Below are 13,549 nucleotides of genomic sequence, written 5' to 3'. Positions count from 1 at the left end.
GTGAGAGCTCTCAGCTGAGCGCCCGACCGCCGGCATGTGAGAGCGCTCAGCTGAGCGCCCAGCAGCCGACATGTGAGAGCGCTCAGCTGAGCGCCCGGCCGCCGGCATGTGAGAGCTCTCAGCTGAGCGCCCGGCCGCTGGCATGAGAGCGCTCAGCTGAGCGCCCGGCAGCTGGCTATTGAGAGCGATCAGCTGAGCGCCCGGCCGCCGGGTGATCAGCTGATCGTTCACAATAGTCTGCTGCCGGTAAAACTAAAGAAGGAAAACAAATTTTAAAAAAAGCTTCCCGTTGTTTTGTATGATCGGTTGCATCCGTTGTGCCGTTATATGCAACGCATCCGTTGCATCCATCACACAACGCAATGCAACGGATGCCGCTCAACGCAAGTGTGAAAGTAGCCTAAGCCCTGCTCTGCCCCTGCCTCCAGCACAGGAGCGGACACTGAAAGCTGTGCAAGAAATTGTGCCTGGGCCTCCCTTTTTTATGGTGACAAAGCTACAGATTTATATGTATATACATACATAAGACATAGTGCCCTCTTTTGTTATGTACAGCACAATTCCTTACATATTGGATTATCTTGTCATTTTTGTTATTTATAGAGCTCTGTCTTTATTTCATAGCGTCCTCTCTTGTTAGATATAAAATGACATGACTGTTGATGGAACATGGTAAAGATTCTTTTCTGATGGACTGGTCTTCTGGTCAGATGCTGCTCCATCAGCAGTCATTTTATATCTAACAAGAGAGGATTATATAATAAAGAGAGGGAGCTGTGAATAACACAAATAACCAGAATATGCTATATAGTATATGGTGCTATACAGAAAAAGAGAGGACACTATATAATAAAAGGACAGCACCATACATAACTAGCGAGGATGTTAATAAGGGACAGTGTTATACATAATAAAAGGAGAAACGATGTACTTAAGGATGGCGCTTTACATAGTGAGTACACTAAATAATGAGGTCGCATCCTGCATTCGTGTGCAGTGTCAGTGTGCTGCCTGACTTTTTTTTTTCTCGGACAGCGCACTGACTCATGGAGTTTGTCCTATTCCTCATAATCAGATCAGAACAGCACATGCTCCGAGTCTCGCAGATCTCATTCTCAGAGCTGTGATTTTCACAGATATGTGAATGTGTGGCGCCCTGGACAAGCCAGGTCGTCACAGAACTACACCAACACACCCCGGTTAAGCACACCGAAGCCAAACACAAAAATCCTTGTTGCCTTCCTCCAGGGGCTCATGTCCACACCAGGGGGTGGGCCAGGCGGTTGGTCCCGCCCACCGAGGAGTTCACAGTCCTGGAGGCGGGAAAAGGAGTCAGTTAGATAGCGTTTGAAGTTTGAGGAGAGAGGAGTAAAGTGGTAGAGGAGCAGTCTGACGGCGTCTGGGTGTGTGGCCCGGACGGTACAGCAAGGTTGGCAGACGGTGGTGACCGTCTGCAGGAGAGGCTAATTGGAGCAAACCGTAAGGACCGTGGACGGGCGGTGGCCCGGCGGTACCGGATCGGAGAGCAAAGAGAAGCCAGCACCATCCGGCAGGGCTTACGGACCCCGACCAGGCTAGGAGTCGCCGTAAAACTGGTCAAATCCGTTAGCGAAGGGAACCTCCGGGGTTTCCCAGCAGTCAAGACCCGATTGAAGGCAACAGCTCACACTGTAGAGGGAAACACAGTCACCGCCAAGGCTACAGTTCCCAGGGCCAGAGCCTGCGGGCAAAAGGGGCTCCTTCAGCATCCATCCAAGCTGGGAAGCGGGTTACCGGTGGGAAGCCATTGGAACCGTAAACACAACACAGGTGCAGGGAAAGGCAGTCACCATCAACCTGCCGGGAGGAGAAACACCGCAGCCGCCTGTGGGACCCGTCCATCCAGCCGTTTGTTTGACCAGAGACTCCGTGTGAATTACTGGCTGAGTGAGTACCACCGTGCCGTGCGGCACAGCGCTGCCCCCGCGACCCTGCACCTCACCAGGCCCCATAACCCGCCTGCCATCCATCCCTACCTCCCTCACCGGGTCCCGGGACAATCAACCCCCCTACCCACGGAGGGGAGAACCAACATCCAAGCTGCTCCCTGTCATCGCTCCCGGGATCCCCGTCCAGAGCAGCGGTGGTGTCACCAATCTCACCACAACCGTGGGTGGCGTCACGAACAATATCCCTAAACCCAAACCACCCCCTTTCACTCACGGGCGAGGAACGCCGCTCGAGTCCCCGGGATCCGGCCCACCGTTCGAGCAACCACCGAGCGGCAGCAGCAGCAGCGGGACCTGAGCAGTGGGTGAGCGCAGCATCCCCTCCTCCGCCCGCGACAAATGCATCTATGAAACTCTAGGCGTCCGCGTGCCGTCTGATAAAAGAAGTCTGGCAACACACGGAAATGTCACACAAATATGATAGTGTGACCTAACGGATTTAACAAATGACAGCAATACTCCAAGTCATACACAGTACAGAATAAATGTTTTCAGAAAGTTACTTACCGCTGACGTCTCATCTGGTAAGTTATTTTCTGTTGTCTCTTCTCCATCTGGTCAGACCTTTATGTCGCCGTCTTACAGCCCCTACTCTTCTTGTCACATTGATCACCGCAGCCCTGAAAATAACAAGGTCACATATATTGTATATACATTTACCTCCTGAATAAAAAATCCCCCACACTGTGCCCCTGAATATAAATACAGTTAGGTCCAGAAATATTTGGACAGTGACACAATTTTCGCGAGTTGGGCTCTGCATGCCACCACATTGGATTTGAAATGAAACCTCTACAACAGAATTCAAGTGCAGATTGTAACGTTTAATTTGAAGGTTTGAACAAAAATATCTGATAGAAATTGTAGGAATTGTACACATTTCTTTACAAACACTCCACATTTTAGGAGGTCAAAAGTAATTGGACAAATAAACCAAACCCAAACAAAATATTTTTATTTTCAATATTTTGTTGCAAATCCTTTGGAGGCAATCATTGCCTTAAGTCTGGAACCCATGGACATCACCAAACGCTGGGTTTCCTCCTTCTTAATGCTTTGCCAGGCCTTTACAGCCGCAGCCTTCAGGTCTTGCTTGTTTGTGGGTCTTTCGGTCTTAAGTCTGGATTTGAGCAAGTGAAATGCATGCTCAATTGGGTTAAGATCTGGTGATTGACTTGGCCATTGCAGAATGTTCCACTTTTTTGCACTCATAAACTCCTGGGTAGCTTTAGCTGTATGTTTGGGGTCATTGTCCATCTGTACTATGAAGCGCCGTCCGATCAACTTTGCGGAATTTGGCTGAATCTGGGCTGAAAGTATATCCCGGTACACTTCAGAATTCATCTGGCTACTCTTGTCTGCTGTTATGTCATCAATAAACACAAAGTGACCCAGTGCCATTGAAAGCCATGCATGCCCATGCCATCGCGTTGCCTCCACCATGTTTTACAGAGGATGTGGTGTGCCTTGGATCATGTGCCGTTCCCTTTCTTCTCCAAACTTTTTTCTTCCCATCATTCTGGTACAGGTTGATCTTGGTCTCATCTGTCCATAGAATACTTTTCCAGAACTGAGCTGGCTTCATGAGGTGTTTTTCAGCAAATTTAACTCTGGCCTGTCTATTTTTGGAATTGATGAATGGTTTACATCTAGATGTAAACCCTTTGTATTTATTTTCATGGAGTCTTCTCTTTACTGTTGACTTAGAGACAGATACACCTACTTCACTGAGAGTGTTCTGGACTTCAGTTGATGTTGTGAATGGGTTCTTCTTCACCAAAGAAAGTATGCGGCGATCATCCACCACTGTTGTCATCTGTGGACGCCCAGGCCTTTTTGAGTTCCCAAGCTCACCAGTCAATTCCTTTTTTCTCAGAATGTACCCGACTGTTGATTTTGCTACTCCAAGCATGTCTGCTATCTCTCTGATGGATTTTTTCTTTTTTTTCAGCCTCAGGATGTTCTGCTTCACCTCAATTGAGAGTTCCTTAGACCGCATGTTGTCTGGTCACAGCAACAGCTTCCAAATGCAAAACCACACACCTGTAATCAACCCCAGACCTTTTAACTACTTCATTGATTACAGGTTAACGAGGGAGACGCCTTCAGAGTTAATTGCAGCCCTTAGAGTCCCTTGTCCAATTACTTTTGGTCCCTTTAAAAAGAGGAGGCTATGCATTACAGAGCTATGATTCCTAAACCCTTTCTCCGATTTGGATGTGAAAACTCTCATATTGCAGCTGGGAGTGTGCACTTTCAGCCCATATTATATATATAATTGTATTTCTGAACATGTTTTTGTAAACAGCTAAAATAACAAAACTTGTGTCACTGTCCAAATATTTCTGGACCTAACTGTATGTACCAGACTATATATTATACAATGAGCCACACACCATTCAGAATATAATGTGATAAATAAGCCGCACTGTGCCCACATTAACTATAATCTGTCGCCTAATAAATATAAACTAATCAGTCTCTGTGACACTCCCCCAATTAATTATAAGGCTATGTGCACACATTGTGATTTTGTAGCGGAAAAAACACAGCGTTTTACAGTTGCAAGCAAAACGCGTATTTTATGCAGTGTTCTTCCTGCCAACACATCAGCACTTGCAGCACAATTTTATGCTGCAAATACTGAATGTGTGCACAATGCCTTAAGGGTACTTTACACGCTGCTAGCGAGCGTACCCGCCCCCGTCGGTTGTGCGTCACGGGCACATCGCTTCCCGTGGCCCACAACATCGCTAGGAACAGTCACACTTACCTGCCTAGTGACGTTGCTGTGACCAGCGAACCGCCTCTTTTCTAAGGGGGCGGTTCGTTCGGCGTCATAGCAACGTCACTTAGTGGCCGCCCAATACAAGCGGAGATGAGCAGGCCGAACATCACGCCCACCTCCTTCCTTCCTCATTGCCGGCGGTCGCAGGTAAGGAGATGTTCCTCGCTCCTGCAGTGTCACACATAGTGATGTACGCTGCCGCAGGAACGACGAACAACATCGTACCTGCACATACAACGATTTTTGTTAAATGAACAACCTCTCCAAAAACAATGATTTTTACCTCTTTTGCGATTGTTGAAGGTCGCTCGTACGTGTCACACGCTGCGATGTCGCTAACGACGCCGGATGTGCATCACAAACACAGTGACCCCGACGATAAATCATTAGCGATGTTGCAGCGTGTAAATGGCCATTTAGTCCCTGTCATGTATCCTCCCCCAACAATTTATCATACGTCCATAATAGCTTCACAATGAATTGGAAGGGGGGGGGCAAGACACAACCAGGGCTATATAGTAAATTTTAGCTTTTTTTTTTTTTTTTTTTTTTAAAAAAAAAAAATAAAAATATATATAATATATATACTGTATATATATATATATATATGTGTGTATTACTGGTATTACTGTATATGTTTATATATATATATATATATATATATATATATATATATATATATATATATTTATTTATATATTATATAAATATCAATTATATATATATATATATATATATATATGTATGTATGTATACATATTATATATTTAATTATATATATACAGTACAGACCAAAGAGTTTTCTTTATTTTCATGAATCTGAAAATTGGAGATTCACATTGAAGGCAACAAAACTATGAATTAACACATGTGGAATGAAATACTTAACAAAAAAGTGTGAAACAACTGAAAATATGTCTTATATTCTAAGTTCTTCAAAGTAGCCACCTTTTGCTTTGATTACTGCTTCGCACACTCTTGACATTCTCTTGATGAGCTTCAAGAGGTAGTCACCGGAAATGGTTTTCACTTCACAGGTGTGCCCTGTCAGGTTTAATAAGTGGGATTTCTTGCCTTATAAATGGGGTTGGGACCATCAGTTGTGTTGTGCAGAAGTCTGGTGGATACACAGCTGATAGTCCTACTGAATAGACTGTTAGAATTTGTATTATGGCTGGCAAGAAAAAAGCAGGTAAGTAAAGAAAAACAAGTGGCAATCATTACTTTAAGAAATGAAGGTCAGTCAGTCTGAAAAATTGTGAAAACTTTGAAAGTGTCCCCAAGTGCAGTGGCAAAAACCATCAAACGCTATAAAGAAACTGGCTCACATGAGGACCGCCCCAGGAAAAGGAAGACCAAGAGTCACCTTTGCTGTGGAGGATAAGTTTATCCGAGTCACCAGCCTCAGAAATCGCAGGTTAACAGCAGCTCAGATTAGAGACCAGGTCAATGCCACACAGAGTTCTAGCAGCAGACACATCTCTAGAACAACTGTTAAGAGAAGACTTTGTGCAGCAGGCCTTCATAGTAAAATAGCTGCTAGGAAACCACTGCTAAGGACAGGCAACAAGCAGAAGAGGCTTATTTGGGCTAAAGAACACAAAGAATGGACATTAGACAAGTGGAAATCTGTGCTTTGGTCTATTGAGTCCAAATTTGAGATCTTTGGATCCAACCACCGTGTTTTTGTGCGACGCAGAAAAGGTGAACGGATGGAATCTTCATGCCTGGTTCCCACCGTGAAGCATGGAGGAGGAGGTGTGATGGTGTGGGAGTGCTTTGCTGGTGACACTGTTGGGGATTTATTCAAAATTAAAGGCATACTGAACCAGCATGGCTACCACAGCATCTTGCAGCGGCATGCTATTCCATCCGGTTGCGTTTAGTTGGACCATCATTTATTTTTCAACAGGACAATGACCCCAAACACAGCTCCAGGCTATGTAAGGGCTATTTGACTAAGAAGGAGAGTGATGGGGTGCTACGCCAGATGACCTGGCCTCCACAGTCACCAGACCTGAACCCAATCGTGAGCTGGACCGCAGAGTGAAGGCAAAAGGGCCACAAAGTGCTAAGCATCTCTGGGAACTCCTTCAAGACTCTTGGAAGACCGTATCCGGTGACTACCTCTTGAAGCTCATCAAGAGAATGCCAAGAGTGTGCAAAGCAGTAATCAAAGCAAAAGGTGGCTACTTTGAAGAACCTAGAATAGAAGTCATATTTTCAGTTGTTTCACTCTTTTTTGTTAAGTATTTCATTCCACATGTGTTAATTCATAGTTTTGATGCCTTCAATGTGAATCTACAATTTTCAGAGTCATAAAATACAGAAAACTATTTGAATGGGAAGGTGTGTCCAAACGTTTGTACTGTGTATATATATATATATATATATATATATATATATATATATATATATATATATATAATGTTTGTGTGTGTGTGTGTGTGTGTGTGTGTGTTGCTGAAAGACACAGAAGACCTGACAGGGTGCCTGTAAATTCAGATATGATGTTCCCCTCCCCCGCGATCACCATAAGTCCCTGGATCCCCTCTTCCAATCCCCTCCTTATTATCCCCTCCTTATTATATCCTCCTGAGTCTATTAAAAAAAACAAACAAAAAACTTAACCCTTACCTCTCCTGTACCGGCTTTACGGACCCGCGCCGCGCCATCTCTTCACCTCCCAGCTCCAGGGTATCTTTCAAATGACACAGGCGTGCGCGGCGTGATGACGTCACCAAAGAGTGCGCGTCTGGGTCACACAGAAAAGTGCAGGGCAGGGAGCAGAGGACTCCTGAGTTCTGCTCTCTACACTGTACAGAGCTGCGGATCGCTCCCTGCCCGGCATGCTGCATGCGATGAGAGTAATCTGGCCAGAAGCCCCCAGAGCCTTGAGCAGCTACAGGTCAGATTGCCCTCATTCTCCTCATTCTTGATAGGCCAGGAAGAGTCCCCCTGAACCTCGGGGCCCAGTGCAGCTGCATAAGCGGTATCTCCAGCACACGTAGCTAATTTGCATGCGATGCAAATTAGCCACGTGTATAGTGGCAAAAGGAGCACTGCCGCACCCCTCTGCTGCAGCTGTGACTGGGGCCCGGTGAAATGGGGGGTGGGGGGGCGGCTGGCCCGGGGCTTAATAAAACTAAGTAATTGCCCCTGGCTCAGCCGGGCCCCCGGGCCCCTCCCTCTTCACCGGGCCCGGTAGACCAGGCACAGTAGTAATGCCCTGATGGCGGCCATGTACACTCACATGTATTTGCTGCAGAAATTCTGCAATGGAAATCCCACAGCAAATTAACAGCGGTTATATCCACGCAAATATTGTGCAGATATTGCTGTGTTTAGTAGTATGCACATGGTTCACTCACGCTTACCACTGACCTCTTCCTTTGTGTTGCAGAGGATGAAATCAGCGGTGAATATCCGCTGCATAAATCCACACATTGTTCATGTCAAATCTGCAGCACTGGTCAATTTGTTTAGTGGTTAATTTATCATTGAGTTTTCACCAAAATGTGGGCGCCAGCTCTTTCTATAACATTAATGCACCACTCTAGCATTTTGGGATTTTTGTTCACTATTTGAGTGGTGCTTTTAACTCAAGGACGGTCTCTGCCGCTGTCTTATACTCACCCTCTGGCATTTTCACCTTTTTTTTCCTGTGGTGCTGTGGAGGTCACCTGAGCTGTAGTATGTTTGTTTAAATGTAATAAGAATATCTGTGTATGTAAATAATCAAAATGTAGATTTAGATGCAAAATTATCTGTCTGTCTATGTAGCCATCGCATGGACCCATAGTATAATTCTAAGCTGTATATTGGAAAAAGTTAGCCAAAGTATAAATGAACAAAGGAGATATTCATTAAGTTAATTGGTAGCCTTATCAGTAAAATTCACAGGAGAAGGAATGTAGTATTTGTGGGATGAGGCGGGTGATCCCATACTCCCATGTATTATTTCTACAGAAACTCATCGTCGCTTACTGCCTTCAAAGTGTATTATTTGGGATGATGTATGATCTCATGCATTCTCCCAATGCTGCCCATATGCACTCCCCCCTAATTATTCTTTATCAGTATGTGTGAGCAAATGGAAACGTTTTTGTAAATATCTTTCAGGCTGAAATGATGTGTTTAATGCTGGAACAATAGAATACATGAGTCAGTTGGTGACGCTGGCTGAAAAGAGAGCATGTCTGTGTTCTTTGTCTTATATACATTGATACATATATATTGGCACCGATACACAGCTAATATGGCATCGTCTCTGGATATCCCAAATGAGGACTCCATTAGCAGTCTCCAACGCAAATTCCTCCCTTGACAGTTTGGCGCACCAGTGTGGAGCTCCTTCAAGGACGCATTACCGACCTGGAGATACCGATGGTTTGGACGTCGCAGACTGAGATCTCCCTCTCCTCCAAACAGGCTGATCACCTCCGACCCCACGGGTAAGTGTTACATACTGTGTATTCACTACCGTTGTGGTTGGTTTTGGAGAGGAGGGAGTGACGGGCTGTGTGTCCATATCGGTGTTAAAAAGGTACCTGATTGTGACTCAGGGGTAGTGCCCGCTGGAGCTCAGAGCACGATCCCAGCCCTGAGGTGTGGATCGAGGGTCACACGGGATCCAGAGGACGGTTGTTAGGGCAGGAAAGACGGTGGTGGCTGGATATAGCTAGTTAGACTGACCCGGTCTGTAATTAAAGACGCGGGGGGGTTCCCGTGACTGAAGATAGGGATTAGGACAGTAAATTTGATACAGTTGACCAAGTCCGGAGGTCGGGACATTCTTGTATATGCATGTACATTTTTGTACGTCCTCCTCCTTTCATGAGACAGATCCTCAGTGAAAGAAGATAGGGATTAGGACAATAAAAAATATTGGTGCAGCTGATCAAGTCCGGAGGGAATACATTTTGTACCCCTCCTCCAAGCGCGGGATACCCTTATTACTATAATTTTTTACCAATCTTTGGAAGATCAGTGACCCATTTTTTTTTTTTGGGAAGATCTGTGACTAAAGTTTTGGGCTAGTTTTTGACCAAGCTCTGGAAGATCAGTGCTCTAATATTTAGCGAGATCTGTGATCAATTTTTTTGAAAGATCAGTGGGCTAATTTTTAGAAAGATCTGTGACCAGGTTTGAGAGAGATTTAGCTGAGGGGTTGCCAGCTAGTATAGAGGTGTAGCCTTAAGTTCCGGCCGGGCTTTAACGCACACCACATACTCATATTAGTGTAATCCAGACACCACCAAGATAGTAAAAATGTTCAGACAGAGGAGACAGAAAGCTGAGAGGCCTGAAGGTTCACAGACTGTGTTAGAGCTAGTTGCAGAGAGAGAAGGGAAGAAAGCTGTACGCCATGCCTTAGAGATTTTTAAAATGTTAGAATTACCAAAAGGAGGTCGGTTACAACCGTCACTATGGGCAACAGCATTGAAAGTAAAAAAGGGAAAGTTAAAGGACAGGAGATTGTTGAATGATGCAGAATTGTTTGGCAGAATATCGCAGGCATTGCTATTGGAAGGATATATTGAGGTTGAAGATGAAGATGAGCAAGGGGATGTTGTGTTTTACTAAATGTTACCCGAATCCGTACCGGTCCAACAATAGATCTAATCAACGTTTTGACAATAATCAACGTGGCCAACAAAGCCAATATCTGATCTGTTGGCGTTGTGGCCAGCCCGGTCACTTCCAGAGAAGGTGCCGTACCCTACAATCCCAGAGGTGTGGCCGGGTACCCTCAAAACCATAACCAAAACATGCAGCACATAAATCTATAATAAAGGTGTTCCCTGTAGATCCAGTAATGATCTACCTGAAGCCTGGTGTGATTTTTCCCCAGAGTATCACAGTATCCCTTTAAATCAGTCCCAGCAGATTTCCCAAGATACTGCCCACAGTCTGGCTGCACCCAGGAGTCTGCCCCAACCTTCCCTAATGACACAGGGGGGAGCCCCGGACTGCTTGTTTTTGTTACAGTGATTTCCAGTCCAAGCCATCTATTTTAATGATGCTCTCGCACTCTTGCAGGGATGTGTGGGAGGGTATACAGTACACTGCTGGTTATCACAAGTTGTAAAAGAAAAAAAAGATAGTTTCAGCAGATTTACAAAGCTGTTTCTGTCTTATGTACTAACAAGTGCTTTTTCCGGCTGGTGGAGTGGATTTTGTTTAATCCTTAGAGTCCAAAATTTTATAGGAGATTATCAATAGTATTCTGCTGCTATTTAAATAATTAAATTAATTTTGCAGGGAAAAGTATATTTCTTAGAATATACAAATTAGTTTTTTTTTGTTTTTATGGTTATATTTTTGTTTTCTATTATTTTTGCATACAAAATGCCAATATTAATTATTTTCCTTTTCTTTTGTAGATACAGAATATCTATGAACCCTGTTGAAAGGTTTCAAAATTTCCCAGTAGAGTATAAGTTATATTTATTTGTTGGTTAATCATATTGTTTACTCTTATGGATCTATATATTTTGCCAAAGTAGTATATAAAAAGGGAGGAAGTAGATATCTATTGCATTTTTCCAGCAGCAGATATATTGGATAGGCTTTAAAGCAGGCTTTAAAGCTGGCCTTTCTTTTGCAACAGTTATGTCATGTTTATTGGATTATTATGAATATAGGAATATATATCTGTTATAGGAATGATCTAATCTATATTTCTTTTAGTTTATGTTTTTATAGATGGAATCGGATGGAGATCCCCGTACAGGTGCAGCTGACCAAGAAGCAGTGAACGGGCCTAGAGTTGAGGAGTCCTTTACCATGCATAGAGACTATGCCTCGGTGACATTTGTCACGTCAGTGACGTCTGTCACTCCTTGTGTTCTTAAATCCCTACAGGATCAAGTGAACCAATAAGGAGTGGAGTGCGAGACGCAGGGAGACGGCTGACTGAGGAAGGTCTGTGGATGAAGGGCGGTAAGCTTTCTCTGCCATGAGATCTCTTCTTAATGATGGCCCAAGTAACATGGACTAACATCTGTGAAAGTTGGATATCAGTGTGCGCTTTGGTGACGCCAGGGTTCAGTACCCAGGTAGGCAAACTCACCCGGTCTTGTGAAGCACGTTTTTAAAACAATGAGGAAAAACTGTAAAGAGTCCGTAGAAACACTCTGCATCTGCTCTACCCATTCTTAGAGACTGCAAACTGATTATAGATGTATATCATGAGCACGTTGTATGCAAGTCTGTGCCTGTTGTGTAGATTTTTCTCCAGGTCTGGTCAGAGGCTTTCCAGTGCAGAAAACGACGTCACTGCTGAAAATCCACATAATGCAAGTGATCCTAAATCAGAGTTAGTAGTATATGGTTTTCGGTCAGGAGACTGATTAATCCTAAAAGGACACGGAAATTTCGATAAAGCTCAATGGCAAGACAACATGGATTCACGCCCCGCATTGCAGAAGGGTCGATCCACCGGAGCTGCACTGAGCGTCCTGCTCATATTTATCCTTTACAAAAAACCTGTACAGTCCCAAACCATCATTGCCGAAACAGTTAGAAGAGAGGACTTAGAGAACCTTGAGACATCGGAAAGTCCAACTACAAAGGGTGAGGACTCGTCTAGGGGTCCTTGGTCTCAAACCGGTGAAGAAATCAAATTCCTCTCTCCACCCATGCCTCAACGTTCAGTCAGGCAGAATTTCCCAACAGATCTTTCTTCCTCTTTTCCTAAGGGAACATGGTACCCTCAGTATTTGGAAATGGCAGAAGTAAGTCAAGGGGGGACTGTTGAGGGTACAAATTGAGTAACCTAAAATACTTAATTCAGCCATTTCATAGACCCAAAAATGTGGTTTGGTTAATGTAATTAACCATTTACAAATGTTTTTGTGTCCTACTAACTCATATGAATATATTCAGTGATTTTCCTTAATATAAAATGCTAGCTATGGATTCTCTCATCTCAGGAAAAGTTTTGGAAGAGCCTATCCCATCAGGCTGATGTCTCCCCGGCCTAGTCTGCTGAGCACTGGCAGTGACACGCGAGTTGACGTCACATCTCAGAAACCAATGGACCCGACACAACCGAAGCAGAAAGCGGCCGCTATTCAACCCATTATCCCAGAAGGTTTTTCCAAGTCTGTGCCACAAACTGTTCACATGAAGCCTCATCATGTTTTGTTGTTTTTTTTTATCAAGAGCAGATTATCCAGGTTCACAAAGTTGCCCTAAGTGGACTAGCACTGACTAAGCATCCTTCTTTTTGTTTCATATCCGTAAAGAAGAACCATTGACAATTTCCAATTTCCAAATGTCCCTTTGTTTTTTTGTTTTTTTAATTATGTGCTAATTTTAAATAAGGTTTAGATTCAATTTTTCTTAATCAGGATAATGTGCCCTAATGAGAGTAATAACGCCAATTCTAATAGCCCCTATAAATCATAGAGTTATGTTTAATAAATAAAAATAAGTACTTAAGGGGGGGAGCTAAAGCCTATAGTGTTAAATTAACCAACAATCCCATAGAAAGCCCACATATACAAATATGGATATAAATAAGTCCCAAATAATAAAATATATATAAATGGGGAAAATTTTTAAATTTAAGGTTAATAATATTCACAGATATTTTATTAAGGGGGGACTGTGGAGGTCACCTGAGCTGTAGTATGTTTGTTTAAACGTAATAAGAATATCTGTGTATGTATATAATCAAAATGTAGATTTAGATGCAAAATTATCTGTCTGTCTATGTAGCCATCGCATGGACCCATAGTATAATTCTAAGCTGTATATTGGAAAA

This window comes from Anomaloglossus baeobatrachus, chromosome 5, assembly GCF_048569485.1.
Source record: "Anomaloglossus baeobatrachus isolate aAnoBae1 chromosome 5, aAnoBae1.hap1, whole genome shotgun sequence".
Classification (NCBI taxonomy): Eukaryota; Metazoa; Chordata; class Amphibia; order Anura; family Aromobatidae; genus Anomaloglossus; species Anomaloglossus baeobatrachus.
The sequence above is the reverse complement of the archived record's forward strand: the minus strand, read 5'-3'. Positions refer to the sequence as shown.